Below are 16,074 nucleotides of genomic sequence, written 5' to 3'. Positions count from 1 at the left end.
TTAAGACAAAACTTTACATTTAAGACAATGGCCACTTAAGACAATAACAATTAAGACGAACCTATTTAAGACGATTAAAAATTAAGGGAAAACCATATCAATTTAAAACAATATTATCTAACAATTGCAAAATTAACTCTGACAGTGCACCCTAAGTCCACCAATGTGCAGGCTACTATTGTCTCGCGCATATACCGATGTTGCTATTTCACTTACCATTCACGTGCTTATATAAAGACAATGACCTTTTGTGCTCTTCATTTTGTGGGGGTAGCCAACTTTGGAGAATGCGACAACTTTCCCCGGCAAGATTTCCCGAACATCAATTCCTCTTATGTCCCTTCGATCTCTATTGATATGATTAGAGACAACTTGTTTGTCGTTGGATTCGACACTACTACACAGAGGGGGGTTTTAAGATAATTTTTTAATATAAAAGAAATCATTTGTCTTAAAATTTTCAATACGAGGCACTTGTAAAAAAGGTAAAGGTAAAGGATTAGGGGTTTGTCTTTACATTATTGATGGGTTATTCAGGAAGTGGAGCGATGGAGTCTGACAACAACTGATGGGATTTAGGGCAATGGAGATCACAACAGATGTGTGCTTAGTGAGCAGAGAAATGGAGGCATTTTCGTTGAATATGAATATGCAGTAACATAGTTGGAGTATTTTTCAGGGTCTCCATTAATTGTGTTGTAATTTGTGGTTTTGATCGCCAACTTAATCCACTAGGACACCCCTTCAAGTACAATAAGCTGACCAATCACCACCAACCAATGTCATTAAGAAAATCTCATCAAGCAAACAATCGACAAATATCTTCAATGATAACCCAAACCATTAAGGGATTGTCCCTCATAATTAATGGCCAACTTGGAAAATAAATATTTCCCCGGACCAATTAATGACCCCAAGAGACTCCTTCTTAATAGAATTCAAAATTCAAATATGTTATCAACTCCACCAACCAAAACGAATGCACTTACGTAGCTGTAAATATCATCTGAAATCATTTAACTAAAATGCCCTTTATTTAACTAAAATTCCTTTTAAATTATATTTTTGATAATATTTTTTGAACTTAATACCCCTTAAAATTATTTGTATATATATTCTAAGGGATTGGTCCTAAATATTATTATAAACTAATTATTTAATTACTTTCTCAACCTATGATTAATTATATATATATATAGGTATGTATATATATATAATAATTATTAAATAATTTAAATAAATTATCCTTTTAATCTAACCATTAACCCTAACTTTCACCTTAATAATAGAATATTTTAACTTTAATCATAGAATATATATATTTATATATTTGTTAATAAATAAGTTAGATACATAAATAAGTACATCTTTAACCTTAAAATTATTTTAACTAACTTCCATAAAAATAAACTAACCATTGAATTATTATTGAATAAAAATACTAGTCTTCTTATGATTTTAATCAAAATATATATATGTAGAATACCTATAATAATTATTTAATAAATTAAATAAAATAAAGAAATAAATAAATTATCAAACCAACCATTAAAATTATTAATCCTACCTTTATAACCTATTATCTATATATATATATATATATATATAAATTTAAATTAAATAAATAGATTCCCTTTTTATAACCAACCTTTTTACCTAATTCAACTTATTTCCTTAAGAAAGATAATAATAATTATAATTATAATAATATCATTAAATAGTAAATAAGAATTTGACCTGGGTCCTAAGGTCAAAATTAGCCGTTAATTTAGCCGTTGGAGTCTCTGCTCAAACTATTTATCATGCTAAGCTGGATCTGTTTCTTCAACTTGTCCTGACGATGAACCACACTAGTTGGTTCGAAACGCGTCGACAAATGATATTCCATGTGATTTTCGCTGAATAATCTTTCTTAACTTGATATGGATCACAGAAGCCTGAACTCTATCATCTGAAATCCCCCGATCAACCAATTCAAAACCAAAGAGGAGTAGGAATATCCATAAGAGAAAAGGTTTAGAAGAAAGACCACGTAAAATGACCAGCTAGTTCGTCTAAGATAGACCATAGAGAAGACCAATAGGTTGCAGCTAAGATCCCAAAAAATCCCATGATCGACCAATCCCAAACTATAGAAGGAGAAGGAAGATACACAGGAGCAAAGGTTTAGAAGAAAGACCACGAAAACAACCAACTAGTGCGTCTCTGATAGACCACATAGTAGAACAACAACTAGAGTGTAAAAAAAATTGTTATTAGTGTACCTTGAAACAAAAAAACCAATAGAGATCTCTGATATCATCTAGAATCATGATAAAAACTGAATCTAGCTCAGATAATTGTGCTTAGACATATTGCACCCAACAACACCAGCAACTGCACTAATGAAGGCTACATTTAATCAATTTACCTCCACACATGTAGCCAAAATTACCGTCCTTGTGAATTTTGTGATTAATGATTCCACAATCCAATCTTTTATCCTTAACGTCTGCTTCTCATAAAAGTTGTCGTAGAGATTTTGAAGTAGGCATATTGTCTGCCAACGTATATTTTGTAATTTTCCTCCACCGTCCTTGTAGAAATTATGGTGTAGATTTGCAACTGCTCATGAAGTTTTAATCAAAATCACAAGACACAAAGCTACTCTACTGCTCTGCGGAAGTTAATTCACAATTTAGAACAAAAATTTCAAACATGCAATAAGAAATAACACACATGCACACAATATTTTTCCTGGGGAAAGCAATCTACTAAAAACCCCAATTCCTGCTTGGATTAATATGATGAATAGAGGTGTATTACAATTTATTTGCTCAATTGAGCACAAACTGCAAGTGAATAACCTATCCGTCTTCTCACTGAGAAGCTATGACCTAGACTTAGTCAATTTATGCCTCTACTTGAGCCCCTATTTCCTTGCAAAATTCCTTGAGAAATTTGCCCCTATTATTTAGGAATTTTTCCAAAATGGGTTCCGCAATACCCAAGGTTGATCATCTAACTGCATGCAAGACCTGTACACTCAAGACTAGTCTACAACTGATGTTACACTCCCTTGGAATCTCCACCATAGCTGGGGAACTCAAATTCTCTTCATGCACTAGTTATTTTGGGTTGATTTATCAATTAACTAAATGATCATTAAGTTTGACTAAAGTCTCACTGTACAATTGACCTTCCACTAGTTCTTCCAACAATTGGAACTAGTTTAACTAAAAGCAACTTGAGATAATTGACTTTAATTGCTACAAATTAGCAATCACACATGCTTAACTGAACTCTAACTCTTCCAACTCATATTTATTGAGTAAGCTGGTGACACAAGTCATGTCACACAACTTAACTGCATCCAAATTGTCTGCTGAATTGGAAATTCAAATATTCTCAATTTAATCAAGGCAAAATCAAATTGAGAATTTCTTGCTGCATTTTTCAACAATCCTTCAGGTGAATCTAATCCATGTTATCGATGAAAGTCAAGAGTTCCAACATAACAATGTGTTGATAACAACAACAAGTGGATAGAAGTAGCATTCAAAATAAATGAAACGATCAAAACCACAAATTACAACACAATTAATGGAGACCCTGAAAAATACTCCAACTATGTTACTGCATATTCATATTCAATGAAAATGCCTCCATTTCTCCGCTCACTAAGCACACATCTGTTGTGATCTCCATTGCCCTAAATCCCATCAGTTGTTGTCAGACTCCATCGCTCCACTTCCTGAATAACCCATCAATAATGTAAAGACAAACCCCTAATCCTTTACCTTTACCTTTTTTACAAGTGCCTCGTATTGAAAATTTTAAGACAAATGATTTCTTTTATATTAAAAAATTATCTTAAAATCCCCCTCTGTGTAGTAGTGTCGAATCCAACGACAAACAAGTTGTCTCTAATCATATCAATAGAGATCGAAGGGACATAAGAGGAATTGATGTTCGGGAAATCTTGCCGGGGAAAGTTGTCGCATTCTCCAAAGTTGGCTACCCCCACAAAATGAAGAGCACAAAAGGTCATTGTCTTTATATAAGCACGTGAATGGTAAGTGAAATAGCAACATGGGTATATGCGCGAGACAATAGTAGCCTGCACATTGGTGGACTTAGGGTGCACTGTCAGAGTTAATTTTGCAATTGTTAGATAATATTGTTTTAAATTGATATGGTTTTCCCTTAATTTTTAATTGTCTTAAATAGGTTCGTCTTAATTGTTATTGTCTTAAGTGGCCATTGTCTTAAATGTAAAGTTTTGTCTTAAAATATTTTTATCACAAACTGCTTTTGTCTTAAAAATTTTGTGTCTTAAACTGTTTTTGTCTTAAATATAAAGTTTTGTCTTAAAATATTTTTGTCTCAAATTGTTTTTGTCTTAGTTTTGTCTTAATATATTTTTGTCCAAATATAAAGTTTTTTCTTAAATTGTTTTTGTCTCAAATTATTTTTCTCTTAAATTTTATATTCAAGACAATTTAATTTATATTAAATTTTAATGTAAAATAATTAAAATAAAAAATGACCTTTTAAGAAAAAATATTTCTTGTCTTGAAAAAACATCTTAAAAGTGCCCTTAGTGTAATAGTAACTAGTTCGTTGAAAAAACGGATATTGGAACATACTCGATTTACCCTTATGTTAAAAATCAAACACAATATACAGATTAGGGTCATTTTTACTTCTTTTATAACTATGTTGTACGAAAAATGAATCAATTTTATCATACCACGACTTGGGTGTCTGTTTTAGTCCATACCATGCTTTCCTCAATCTACTGACTAAATGCTTCCTAATACCATGTTAAAAATGGAAGACTATTGACCATAGCTCGTTTCTGAAGTAGCAGTAGGTCATTAAAATTGATATGACCAAATCTTTGATGCCATAAGTCTTCTGCAGTGATAACTGATGAAGTGAAGGCTTGGTGTGGTACACTTCTTACATTAAGCTTATACATTCCTCCCACTTGAATACTTGATGCAATTGGCTTCATACAATCTAGAAGATCTTTAATAACACAATAAGACTTAAAAACCTCTACCTTAAGTTTCTGATATGTTATCATAGAAATAGAGATCAGATTCTTTTTTATTCTTGTTACATACATTACATTTTGAATATGCTTAACATTTCCATCAGGAAATACGATAAGAACATTACCATACCCTTTGATTTGGTACCCTCGGATGTGAGGAATAATACAATCTTTCATTAACAATTTTAAGAGCACTTTTTCTTTATTCTCCCTCTTTTCCCAGTACTGAATTGTTGTTGTTGTTCCACCTGTAGCTATGGTCGGCTTCAGCTCATCACCGCTTGCAATCGCTCATGCGTTTTACCCCTCCAATAGGGTCTGCAACTTAAATTTCCAATTAAAATAATTAGATCTATTAAGCTTATTGCTCTCATTCAAGTATGCTTCTACCCTCTGATTGTTCATATTGACAGATCTATCTCAAAAAAAAAATTCAACCTCTAACAATAGAAATAAAATGGATCTATCTCCAGATCTTAAAAAATAGTGCTCTTGCTCTTAATACAGCGCCTTTCACATGGGTGCACAAAACAAATCATTTTTAAGGATATAGAAACCTTCTTTTAAAAAAATGACCCCCTTTTAAAATGCACCCCAAACACTTTCCGCTTAAAAATATTATAACCCCTAAAAAAAAGTATTCAAAAGGAGAAAAGACGATTTCAAACGATAGATCTCATTTCTTTTGATTGCGCCTCCAAAAGGTCTCCATAGTCGATTAACACCATGACCCGTGCACTCAACATCTCTGCTCCTCGAAACAAAATCGCAGCAGATGTCGATCCACTACCTGGCTTCCGCCGCAGTTGACAAATCAGACCCCCTACGCCAATTCTGCCCTTCTCACGTTGCTTTCTCAACTGACTCCACGTGCAAACAGATTTCACAACAACCTCCACCCAACGATTTCGCAACAGATCTACGACCTCCGATGGCTTATCTGAGAGCAAAATTCGGCCACACACCCGGCGCAAGCTGCCACAACAAAAGGTCCAGTCAACAATTATCAACCCTATCAGATTTGATTGACGGTAAAAGATTATTTGGATGATCGTATGTGCCTCTTTTTAATTCAACAACTACACAAATTGAAATATCAACAACTTTGAGAAATCAACAACCATCAACGCACGTGTAATTGTTTGATCTGTACGTACATCACTAGTATCATTGAATCTGATAAATGTTGGAAAAAAATCTACAAATTAGTTAAAAAAATTCAGAAATTAGTTTGAAAATAATAGAAAATAATTTTGGTAAGATTATGATAAAATTTAGTAGAAATTTTTGAAAATTTGAATTATAGCTGTTAAATTTTAGGATTTAAGATTTTGGGTCTTCAAGATTTTTGATAATATTGAATCCATTTTATTATAAAAAAATTCAAATACTCCAACATTCTGATTTTTTAATTTCTTTTTTAAATCAGATTCCACCAAAAAAACTAAAAATATATAGCGATATGTATTCATCTATTCTGATAAAATTAAATTTATTAAAATCCAAATTCCAACTTAATAACTAAAATTTAATAAATCCATAACTGTGACATTATTGTGCATGTACGTCTACTTCCTCTTAGCTACTAAAGATAAGGCTACTGAAAAGAAAAGTGTAAATAAGACCTATTTTAATGTACAAGGATAGGTAACATCTGGTAAAAAAAATAAACACGATGCAATAAGCAAATGAATAGTTAGGCTATATAAAAAACCAATAATATAAACTGTGGTTGGAAGTTCATGTTTCCACGGTTCCAATTGCGGTATTGATTCTTTCCATCCTGTTCATTCAAAAATAATTTAATAATAAAGGAAAGAAGAGGATAATATGGCGACTTGAAAATTACAGAAAGCAACCCTATACACTAGTATTCAATATTTTAAATAACTAGGTATTGATACACAGACAGAGTAGCAAAGGTGCAGCTGGTAACTTCATTGGAGTTGCGAGATCATTCAGTCGAAAATACAGAGGTTGAGCTCACATTCCCCAATATCTGTAACACATTTTGGTTATTGCTTCTCTGTTATTCTATATCCAATGGCAGATATGATTAACTTGACAACAGTTGGTGACGCTACTTGCTCGGCATCCTCCACCACATCCATATCACAGGGCAATAGCTGCAGCTATGTTTTTGATGTATTCATAAATCACCGTGGTCCTGACGTGAAGGAAGGCCTCGCCAAGCATATCTACCATCGCCTGAAAGAACATGGATTAAGAGTACTTTTGGACCAGCCAGAATTGGAGAAGGGAGATAGCGTGACTTCTCAAATCGAAGAGGCGATTCGAACTGCCACGGTCCATGTTGCAATTTTTTCTCCAAGATATACTGAATCTAGTTGGTGTCTCAAGGAATTAGTGTTGATGCTGGAGTCGGGCTCAACAATTATTCCGGTCTTTTATCATGTCAATCCACGGGAGCTTCGGTGGACGCGGAGCCAAGATGGAGTTTATGCTCGAGCCCTGAGCATACTCCGGTGTATCCTTCTGTGTAAAGAGGACGAAAATGGAGCGTATGCTCGAGCCCTGTGCATATTGGAAAAGAAGACAACAATAGATCCTCAAACCCACTCCGCAAATGGTTGTTTCCAAATGATTTGCAAATGGTTGTTTCCGTATGAAGGGAGCCGTGGCAATCCCACTCCGCCACGCGTCCCCAGTACGAACAACGAAACCACTTTCCCCGGACGTTAAAGTCCGTTTTGTTTTCCCGAGGTTGGTGTGCGAACCTCGTTGGATCAGCCAAGTGATCAGGGCGCCCAATCTCAGCCGTCGATTTCCAAAGTTGCCCTCCGCCCGGGTCAAATCAAGTTTTTGCGTGGAGTGAAAGACTTTTGCATTGACCGCCGAGAAGGGAATTCAGTGTCTTTAATGTTTTACGTAGTTTTTAGGTGGAGGCTTTAATTTTGGTGATGGGCATACGTCCCATATATTTTTTATATATGTTTTATGTAGATTTAGGTGAGGCCCTTTAATATAGTTATGGGCATGCATACGTTATATTTTTTTATATATGTTTTCATATATGTGTTATGTAAGATGAGTGTGCCGTAGAAGTTTGGTGTAAGTTTTTTTGTGTGTGTGTGGTATGTATAGTGGGTGCGCACAGCAGTGCGTGTAATTTTTTTTGGTGCACAGCAGTGCGAGATTTCCAAAAGAAACTGGGGCTGTAATGTTTTATTTTTTTTTCATTGAAGAACAGAGGACTGTTTATGTAATATCCACAGCAGTGGAAAATTTGTGAGAGCATCAGAGTTTTTTTTGAGATTCCCTCTTTGCACAGAGGAAGAAATATGTAACAGAATGTTTGTTTTTAATTAATAGAAATGCTTTGTGACTGTGTAATGCTGTCTTATGAGTTATTTTGTTTTTGAAAGGATCCCTGTCAAAAGATCTTGGACAGAAGAAACAGAGCATTGTCTATGTGGTGTGTAATGTGATTGGTTTTGGTATTTTCTCCATTTAAAAATACCCAACAGTGGTATCAGAGCAGGATCAGGCTCTTTAAAGAAGTTAAAGAAGCTGAAGGGAGAAGGTTGTTGCTGCAGCAAAACTTCTCAGGCAGACAGAAGACTCAGACAGCAAAGGATTCAGGTATTCCCCAAAAGCATTTCTCTTGTTATTGCTGAAGACAGTCAGTTGTTTTTCTTAAACACACACAGTCAAGGATTTAGTGGCATAGATAAGAATGCAAGGAATGGCCAGCACAAGCACTGGTATGGGTATGTTCAACACCCAGCTCCCACACTTTAATGGGAAGAACTATGACTACTGGTCTATAACCATGAGAGCTTTGTTCATCTCTCAAGATATATGGGAACTAGTAGAATATGGGTTTGAGGAACCAGCAGATGAAACAACATTTAATAACCTAACTTAGGGAGAGAAGGACCTATTGAAGCTCAATAGGAAGAAGGATGCAAAGGCCATTGTCTTGTTGTATCAAGCAGTGGACCATAGTATATTCCCAAGGATAGCAGCAGCTACAACATCACACGATGCATGGCAAACCCTAAAAACTGCCTATCAAGGCATGGAGAGAGTGAAGACAGCAAAATTGCAAATGCTGAGAAAGGATTTTGAAAACTTGAACATGAAGGAGTCAGACAACATTGAATCATTCTTCACTCATGTGATTGGTGTAATCACACAAATGAGAACTCATGGAGAAACCATTGAACATAGAAGGATTGTGGAGAAAATATTGAGGGTCTTACCCTCAAGATTTGATGCCATAGTTACCACCATTGAAGAGACAAAGGATCTCTCAAACTATTCAGTTGATGAGCTACATGCATCACTGATAACTCATGAGCAGAGGTTGAGTAGGAATGAAAACTCATCTCTTGAGCAAGCCTTCAAGACCCAGATGTCCTTTGGAAGAGGAAAAGGTCAAGGCAGAGGAAACAAGAGAGGAAGAGGCAGAAGCCAGAACAGAGGTGGAAGGAACAGCCCAGCAAATGCTCAAGGAAGAGGCAACAATCCAAATCAGAACCAAGGTCAAGGAAGCAGCCAACAAAGAGATCAGTATCAGGCTCAAGGACAAAGGTATGATAAATCTAATGTTCAATGCTATTATTGCAAAAATTATGGACATTATGCTAGTGATTGTAGAAAGAAAGAGCATGATATGAACAACAGACAAAATGCAAATGTTACAAGAGAAAACAACAGTTAAGAAAATGCCCTGTTAGCTTGTAACATGGCTGAAACACATAGTGAGGACATATGGTTTTTAGACTCAAGTTGCAGCAACCATATGACAGGGAATATAGCCCTCTTTTCAGCCTTAAATCAGAATTTGAAATCAGAGGTCACACTAGGAACTGATAGTAAAGTGTCTGTTATGGGAAAAGGGGAGGTAAAAATATTTACAAAGCAAGGAGAAAGGAAAACCATAGCAGATGTCTACTATGTCCCCGGAATGAGATGTAATCTCTTGAGTGTTGGACAGCTTGTCCAAAAGGGTTACAATGTTTACTTTGTAAATGATGTGTGCACCATCATGGACATACCACCCAGCAAAAGATGCATTGTTGAAGTGAAGATGACAAGGAACAGGATGTTCCCTCTCCGGATCAGGGCAGACATGAAGAACAAAAGGGAAATGGCAGCAGTCACCCAAGAGGCCTTCCAAAGCGTGCCAAAGGATGAGAACTGGTTATGGCACTTGAGATTCGGGCATCTAAATTTTGGAGGCCTAAACTTATTGAGTAGAAAAGGAATGGTAAAGGGATTACCATTAATAGAGAAGTCGAACAGCCTTTGTGAAGGTTGTATATTGGGCAAACAACATAGAGAAAGTTTTCCATCAGGGAAAAGCATAAGGGCAAAGACACCCTTAGAGATTATCCACTCAGATTTGTGTGGACCAATGCAAGCTCCATCATTAGCTGGCAGCCTATATTTCTTGACATTCATTGATGATTTTACAAGAAAGACTTGGATATATTTCCTCAAGAACAAAAGTGAAGTCTTTGAAAAATTCCAAAACTTCAAAGCACTTGTGGAGAACCAAAGCGGGCTGCACATAAAAGTATTGAGAACTGATAGAGGAGGTGAGTATATCTCCAATGAATTCTAAAGTTTTGTAGAGAAAATGGAATTCATAAACAGTTTACAACTCGGTACACCCCACAGCAAAATGGAGTTGCTGAAAGGAAGAACAGAACCATCATGGAGATGGCAAGGAGCATGTTGAAGGCAAAGCATTTGCCAAATGAGTATTGGGCTGAAGCTGTACATAGTGCAGTTTATATACTGAACAGGTGTCCTACAAAAGCAGTCATGAACAAAGTGCCAGAAGAGGCATGGAGTGGGAGAAAGCAAGGAGTCACCCACATGAGAGTTTTTGGGTGTGTGGCCTATCCACACATACCAGATCAGCTAAGGAGGAAGTTGGACAACAAAGGGGAGAAATGCATCTTCATTGGATACAGTGATGAATCCAAAGCCTACAGGCTGTACATCCCATCTACCAAGAAGTTCTTTGTTAGCAGATATGTTCAATTCATTGAGGAAGAAGCTTGGGATGGAAGCATAGAGAAAACAGTGAACATTAAAAGTTGTTTGCCTCATGATGAAGATGAAGAGGAGGTGGCTGAAATGAATCCCCAAACAGCAGCACCAACACAAGAACAGTAAGGTACACCATTGAGGATAAATGAAAGTGCTTCTCCAAGCACACCACAAGGAGGAAATTCAAGTGCATCTTCAAGCACTTGCACACCAAGTGAAAGAGGTAAGAAATTTAGAAATCTAAGTGACATTTATGATGAAGGAATGAATTCCTTATTTGCCTTGTATTGTCATGTTGATGATCCTATTCATTTCGAGGAAGCAATCAAAGATAGGAAATGGATAGAAGCTATGGATGAGGAGATCAATGCCATAAAGAGAAACAAAACATGGGATTTGGTTGAGTTACCAAAAGGCAAAGAAGTCATTGGTGTGAAATGGGTCTATAAGACCAAGAGCAATGCTGAAGGCAAGATTGAAAGGCATAAAGCAAGGCTGGTTGTCAAAGGCTACAAGCAGCAGTATGGAAGAGATTATGAGGAGACTTTCGCCCCGGTTGCAAGAATGGAAACCGTGAGAGCAGTGCTGTCCATAGCAGCACAAAACAAATGGAAAGTCTACCAAATGGATGTGAAATCAGCATTCCTAAATGGAGTGTTAATGGAAGAGGTCTATGTGGAACAGCCTCTCAGATATGAGAAGAAAGGTGAAGAGCACAAAGTGTGCAAGTTGAAGAAAGCTCTTTATGGGCTGAAGCAAGCGCCAAGAGCATGGTACAGCAGAATAGATTCATATCTATTGGTTAATGAATTTGACAAATGTGAAGGAGAACCCACAGTCTACATCAAGGAAAAGGATGGTAAAATTTTAATTGTTGTCTTGTATGTAGATGATGTTATTTTCACTGGAAATGATATTTATCTTATTGAGAATTTTAAATCAGTCATGAAGGATGAATTTGAAATGACTGACATGGGTTTGTTGAGATACTTCTTAGGCATAGAAGTAGATCAAAATGAAAAAGGAATTTTTATATCTCAAGCAAGATATGTAAATCAAGTTTTGGGCAGATTTAAGATGGAAGAATGCAAGGCAGAAATCACTCCCACAGTGATGGGATTAAAACTCGGCAGAGAGGACAGCAGCAAGGATTTTGATCCTAGCTTGTATAAAAGCATTGTGGGCAGCCTTATGTATTTAACAGCAACTAGGCCTGATTTAATGTATGCTATTAGTTTAATTTCCAGATTCATGGAGAGGCCAAAGGAGGCACATTGGCAGGCAGCAAAGAGAATTTTGAGGTATGTCAAAGGCACCAAAATGTTTGGCATATTATATAGTGTCTCAGAAAATTCAGATTTGGTTGGGTACACAGATAGCGATTGGGCTGGAAGTGTAGATGATCGGAAGAGCACTTCCGGTTATGTTTTTAATATGGGTTCAGGAGCCATTTCATGGGCTTCTAAGAAGCAGTCCATAGTAGCATTGTCTACAGCAGAGGCGGAATATGTGGCAGCGACAGCAGCAGCATGTCAGGCAGTTTGGATGAGAAGGATGTTGAGAAGCTTAGGCCAAGAGCAGGCAAAAGCGACAGTGGTTTTTTGTGACAATAGCTCAGCTATTGCTTTGTCAAAGAATTCAGTGTTTCATAAGAGAATGAAACACATCGATACAAGGTTTCACTACATCAGAGAATTAGTGAACAATGGCGAAATCGTCCTAGAACATTGCAAGACCCAGGAACAGGTTGCAGACATTTTGACAAAGCCACTGGTTCAGAAGAGTTTCGAATTTTTGAGAAAGTGTTTGGGAATGACCGAACGCGCGGCTGTTAAAATTAAAGGGGAGTGAATTTGTAATTTTAAAATAGCGTGGCAGTTTTGGAAAACCGCCCGGTCTTCCCCGCACCGCCATTTGCAAATGGTTGTTTCCGTATGAAGGGAGCCGTCGCAATCCCACTCCGCCACGCGTCCCCAGTATGAACAATGAAACCACTTTCCCCGGATGTTAAAGTCCGTTTTGTTTTCCCGAGGTTGGTGTGCGAACCTCATTGGATCAGCCAAGTGATCAGGGCGCCCGATCTCAGCCGTCGATTTCCGAAGTTTCCCTCCGCCCGTGTCAAATCAAGTTTTTGCGTGGAGTGAAAGACTTTTACATTGACCGTCGAGAAGGGAATTCAGTGTCTTTAATGTTTTACGTAGTTTTTAGGTGGAGGCTTTAATTTTGGTGATGGGCATACGTCCCATATATTTTTTATATATGTTTTATGTAGATTTAGGTGAGGCCCTTTAATATAGTTATGGGCATGCATACGTTATATTTTTTTATATATGTTTTCATATATGTGTTATGTAAGATGAGTGTGCCGTAGAAGTTTGGTGTAAGTTTTTTTTTGTGTGTGTGGTATGTATAGTGGGTGCGCATAGCAGTGCGTGTAATTTTTTTTGGTGCACAACAGTGCGAGATTTCCAAAAGAAACAGGGGCTGTAATGTTTTGCTTTTTTTCATTGAAGAACAGAGGACTGTTTATGTAATCTCCACAGCAGTGGAAAATCTGTGAGAGCAGCAGAGTTTTTTTTGAGATTCCCTCTTTGCACAGAGGAAGAAATATGTAACAGAATGTTTGTTTTTAATTAATAGAAATGCTTTGTGACTGTGTAATGTTGTCTTATGAGTTATTCTGTTTTTGAAAGGATCCCTTTCAAAAGATCTTGGACAGAAGAAACAGAGCATTGTCTCTGTGGTGTGTAATGTGATTGGTTTTGGTATTTTCTCCATTTAAAAATACCCAACAATATTCAAAGCACACTTAAAATTAGTTATGACGCCCTGGATAAAGAGGAAAAATAGATATTCTTAGACATTGCCTATTTTTTCATTGGAGAACACGGATACCGTCATCAGAATATTGGACGGATCCGGTTGGGAAGGATGGCTGGGTCTTCGTAACCTAGAGAACAGATGCGTGGTCGAGGTCGACAGTCAAAACTGTATAAGAATGCACGACCAGGTTAGAGACCTTGGCAGAGATCTCGCAAAGGAAACTCCTGAGCTTCGGCTTTGGTGGTTGACTAACAGCTTTCTTCATAATCTTTCTACGCGATCTCCTGTAAGTATTTTGTATATTTCAACCGGCTTCAAAATAAATGTGCATTAATCGTTTGAAGTTGGGAAGTATTACAACTTTGCAAGATTGACCATCTTGTTTCTAACAGTTCGAGGTGATCAATTCAGGTGCGTGGAATTAGCATGGTTCAGGGAAATGTCTCTTAACAATCTTTGGAAACCCTTGCGGACAGCTTCAACCTAAGCAGCTTAAAGCTGCTTAGGGCTGAAGGTTATTTTGTTGAACGCCTATTTCGGGCTGGGCAGTTACCACAACTAATATATCTCCGCTGGGAGAATTGCCCGTACTCGTCCTTACCTTCCTGGATTTCACTAAAAACTATACGAGTTTTATATATACAGAAGGTGAGCCACCTGCAAACACTGTGGCAACATGAATCTCAGGTAATCTTTTCCTTTTTTCTTTGAAACAGATTTTTGATTTGTTTTTCTCCAAATTATAAAAATTGCTTGCACTTGAGAATTCTCTTCCCATACCACAATGACAGAATGTTCACATTTACAGTGTCGAACCCACTTTATTAATGTACATTGTAGGCACCTCTAGAATTGAGGGAATTGTATATTCGTGCTCCCCTTTCAAAAGTTCCAAAGTCTATTGGAACGCTGAAGCACCTCCAAAAATTTGTCTTGTGGGAGAGTCACCTAGAAATTTTGCCAAATGAATTATGTCATATGGATTCCCTAAAACACCTTGCATTAAGGTATTGCTGCAGTCTGCAGGCGCTCCCAAACTCACTGGGGAACTTAACCGCTCTCCAAAGTCTTGACTTGGGCAGCTGTTTTGCTTTGCATACGCTCCCAGACTCGGTTGGGTATTTAACAGGACTCCAAATTCTTGACTTGAACGGGTGCTCTACTCTCCAGACGCTCCCAAACTCGGTTGGTAACTTGACGGCACTCCAAAGGCTTGACTTAGGTGGGTGCTTCTCTCTGCAGAGGCTGCCTGACTCGGTTGGGAACTTGATGGATCTCCAAAGTCTTGACTTGGGCGGATGCTCTCGTTTGCAGAGACTCCCAAGTTCGATTGGAAACTTGACGGGCCTCCTACGTTTTCACTTAGGCGGGTGCTTCTCTCTGCAGATGCTTCCAGACTCGGTTGGGAACTTGATAAGCCTGCAACGTTTTCATTTGAGTGGGTGCTCCGCGCTGCAAACACTCCCAGACTCCGTTGGGAATTTGATGGGCCTCCAATATCTTGACTTGGGCGGGTGCTCCGCTCTGCAGATGCTCTCGAACTCGATTGGGAGCTTGACAGGTCTCCAACGTCTTCACTTGGGAGGGTGCTCCGCTATGCAAACGCTCCCAGACTCGATTGGGGATTTGACGGGTCTCCAACGTCTTCACTTTGGTGGATGCTCCGCTATGCAAACGCTGCACACTCCCAAACTGGATTGGGAATTTGAGGGGCCTCGAACGTCTTCACTTGGGCCAGTGCTTCGCTCTGCAGATGCTCCCAGAGTGGGTTGGCAACTTGACGAGCCTCCAACGTCTTCACTTGGGCGGGTGTTCCTCTTTGCAGACGCTCCCAAACTCGGTAGGGAAGTTGACCGGCCTCAAAAGTCTTTACTTGGGCGGGTGTTCTACTCTGCAGACGTTACCAGACTTGGTTCAGAACTTGGGCCTTCAAACCCTTAGATTGGGTAGATTCTCCACTCCTCAAGCTATCCAAAGCTCTCAGAGTAGGTTAGGAACTTGATGGGTTTCCAAAGTCTTCACTGGCGCGGGTGCAACACTATGCAGATTCTCCCACGCTCCGCTGGAAATTTGATGGGCCTCCAACGTTTTCACTTGGAACATTGGAAGGGTGTTGCAACTTACAGATGCTACAGTTGAGCATTTTGAGGTCGTTGGAAATGGGTGAGGTGTCTTATGTCTTA

This window comes from Pinus tabuliformis, chromosome 2_1 (genome assembly GCF_031772625.1).
Source record: "Pinus tabuliformis cultivar Carrire ecotype Pingquan chromosome 2_1, CPIR1, whole genome shotgun sequence".
NCBI classification, from domain to species: Eukaryota; Viridiplantae; Streptophyta; class Pinopsida; order Pinales; family Pinaceae; genus Pinus; species Pinus tabuliformis.
Note: the sequence above shows the minus strand (reverse complement) of the source record.